Genomic DNA, 3,825 nt, shown 5'->3' with positions numbered 1-3,825 from the left:
CTGGAGATGACTTCCTTCAAATACAGTCGTGCTAACTTCTCCATCTTGTCATCTTCTCTTATTGGCAGGAAGTGTGCTGATTTGGTGAGACGATCAACTATTACCCAAATAGTATCAAAACCACTTGCAGTCCTTGGCAATTTAGTGATGAAAGCCATGGTAATGTTTTTCCATTTCCATTCCGGGATTTCGGGTTGTTGAAGTAGACCTGAAGGTTTCTGATGCTCAGCTTTGACCTTAGAACACGTCAAACATTCTCCTACGTATTTAGCAACATCGGCTTTTATACCCGGCCACCAAAAATGTTTCTTGAGATCCTTGTACATCTTCCCCGTTCCAAGATGTATTGAGTATCTGGTTTTATGAACTTCTCTAAGTACCATTTCTCTCATATCTCCAAATTTTGGTACCCAAATCCTTTCAGCCCTATACCGGGTTCCGTCTTCCCGAATATTAAGATGTTTCTCCGATCCTTTGGGAATTTCATCCTTTAAATTTCCCTTTTTTAAAACTCCTTGTTGCGCCTCCTTTATTTGAGTAGTAAGGTTATTATGAATCATTATATTCATAGATTTTACTCGAATGGGTTCTCTGTCCTTCCTGCTCAAGGCATCGGCTACCACATTTGCCTTCCCCGGGTGGTAACGAATCTCAAAGTCGTAATCATTCAATATTTCAATCCACCTACGCTGCCTCATATTCAGTTGTTTCTGATTAAATATGTGTTGAAGACTTTTGTGGTCGGTATATATAATACTTTTGACCCCATATAAGTAGTGCCTCCAAGTCTTTAATGCAAAAACAACCGCGCCTAATTCCAAATCATGCGTCGTATAATTTTGTTCGTGAATCTTCAATTGTCTAGACGTATAAGCAATCACCTTCATTCGTTGCATTAATACACAACCGAGACCTTGCTTTGATGCATCACAATAAATCACAAAATCATCATTCCCTTCAGGCAATGACAATATAGGTGCCGTAGTTAGCTTTTTCTTCAATAACTGAAACGCTTTCTCTTGTTCATCATTCCATTCAAATTTCTTCCCTTTATGCGTTAATGCAGTCAAGGCTTTTGCTATTCTGGAAAAGTCTTGGATGAACCTTCTGTAGTAACCAGCTAGTCCTAAAAACTGACGTATGTGTTTCGGAGTTTTCGGGGTTTCCCACTTTTCAACAGTTTCTATCTTTGCCGGATCCACCTTAATACCTTCTTTGTTCACTATGTGACCGAGGAATTGAACTTCTTCCAACCAAAATGCACACTTTGAAAACTTAGCGTACAATTCTTCCTTCCTCAATACTTCTAACACCTTTCTCAAATGTTCACCGTGTTCTTGGTCATTCTTTGAGTAAATAAGTATGTCATCAATGAAAACAATGACAAACTTGTCAAGGTATGGTCCACACACTCGGTTCATAAGGTCCATGAACACAGCTGGTGCATTAGTTAAACCAAACGGCATGACCATAAACTCGTAATGACCGTAACGTGTTCTGAAAGCAGTCTTTGGAATATCATCTTCTTTCACCCGCATTTGATGATACCCGGAACGTAAGTCAATCTTTGAATAAACAGACGAGCCTTGTAGTTGATCAAATAAGTCGTCGATTCTCGGTAGTGGGTAGCGGTTCTTGATGGTAAGTTTGTTCAACTCTCGGTAGTCGATACACAACCTGAATGTACCATCTTTCTTCTTGACAAACAAAACAGGAGCTCCCTACGGTGATGTGCATGGTCGAATGAAACCACGCTCTAAAAGTTCTTGTAATTGGCTTTGCAGTTCTTTCATCTCGCTGGGTGCGAGTCTGTAAGGAACACGAGCTATTGGTGCAGCTCCTGGTACAAGATCTATTTGAAATTCAACGGATCGATGTGGGGGTAATCCCGGTAATTCTTTCGGAAATACATCGGGAAATTCTTTTGCAATGGGAACATCATTGATGCTCTTTTCTTCAGTTTGTACTTTCTCGACGTGTGCTAGAACAGCATAGCAACCTTTTCTAATTAGTTTTTGTGCCTTCAAATTACTAATAAGATGTAGCTTCGTGTTGCCCTTTTCTCCGTACACCATTAAGGGTTTTCCTTTTTCTCGTATAATGCGAATTGCATTTTTGTAACAAACGATCTCTGCTTTCAATTCTTTCAACCAGTCCATACCGATTATCACATCAAAACTCCCTAACTCTACTGGTATCAAGTCTATCTTAAATGTTTCGCTAACCAGTTTAATTTCTCGATTCCAACATATATTATCTGCTGAAATTAATTTACCATTTGCTAATTCGAGTAAAAATTTACTATCCAAAGGCGTCAATGGACAACTTAATTTAGCACAAAAATCTCTACTCATATAGCTTCTATCCGCACCCGAATCAAATAAAACGTAAGCAGATTTATTGTCAATAAGAAACGTACCCGTAACAAGCTCCGGGTCTTCCTGTGCCTCTGCCGCATTAATATTGAAAACTCTTCCGCGGCCTTGTCCATTCGTGTTCTCCTGGTTCGGGCAATTTCTAATAATGTGGACGGTTTTCCACATTTATAACAAACTACATTGGCATAACTTGTTCCGACACTACTTGCTCCGCCATTACTCGTTCCGACACCATTTGTTCCTTTCGTTCTATTAACCCCTGGTCCGTAGACCTCACACTTCGCCGCGCTATGACCATTTCTTTTACACTTGTTGCAAAATTTGGTGCAGAACCCCGAGTGATACTTTTCACACCTTTGGCATAGCTGCTTCTGATTGTTGTTGTTGTTGCGGTTATTATTGTTGTTGGGATGATTGTTGTAGTTGTTGTTGTTGTTGTTGTTGTTGGGCCGTTTGTTGTAGTTGCGATTGATGTTGCGATTGTTGGGATAATTGTTGCGATTATTGTTGTAATTGCTGTTGTTGTTGTTTTGGTGATTCTTATCACCGTTTTCCTCCCACTTTCTTTTGACTTGCTTCACATTGGCCTCTTCAGCAGTCTGTTCTTTAATTCTTTCTTCAATCTGGTTCACTAGTTTGTGAGCCATTCTACATGCCTGTTGTATGGAGGCGGGCTCGTGTGAACTTATATCTTCTTGGATTCTTTCCGGTAATCCTTTCACAAACGCGTCGATCTTCTCTTCCTCATCTTCGAATGCTCCCAGACACAATAGGCACAATTCTGTGAATCGTCTTTCGTATGTGGTAATATCAAATCCTTGGGTTCGTAACCCTCTAAGTTCTGTCTTGAGCTTATTGACCTCGGTTCTGGGACGGTACTTCTCTTTCATCAAGTGCTTGAATGCTGACCACGGTAGTGCGTACGCATCGTCTTGTCCCACTTGCTCTAGATAGGTATTCCACCATGTTAATGCAGAACCTGTAAAGGTATGCGTACGTACTTCACTTTTTCCTCTTCAGTACACTTACTTATGGCAAACACCGATTCGACCTTCTCGGTCCACCGTTTCAATCCGATCGGTCCTTCGGTTCCATCAAATTCCAAAGGTTTGCAGGCAGTGAATTCTTTGTAGGTGCATCCTACACGATTTCCTGTACTGCTAGATCCAAGGTTATTGTTGGTATGTAGCGCAGCCTGTACTGCGGCTATGTTTGAAGCTAGAAAAGTACGGAATTCCTCTTCATTCATATTCACGGTGTGTCAAGTAGTTGGTGCCATTTCCTTCAAAATAGTCAAATGAAACAAGTTAATCATACAGAATATTAAGAGTAGTTAATAGTATTTCGTAGCATAATATGAACTCATTTATAAAAGCTTTTTCTTCATATTAGCGTTTTATAAGTTTAAATTCTGGTAGTACCTACCCGTTAAGTTCATACTTAGTAG

Source organism: Rutidosis leptorrhynchoides, chromosome 11 (genome assembly GCF_046630445.1).
Source record: "Rutidosis leptorrhynchoides isolate AG116_Rl617_1_P2 chromosome 11, CSIRO_AGI_Rlap_v1, whole genome shotgun sequence".
Lineage (NCBI taxonomy): Eukaryota > Viridiplantae > Streptophyta > Magnoliopsida > Asterales > Asteraceae > Rutidosis > Rutidosis leptorrhynchoides.
The sequence above is the reverse complement of the archived record's forward strand: the minus strand, read 5'-3'. Positions refer to the sequence as shown.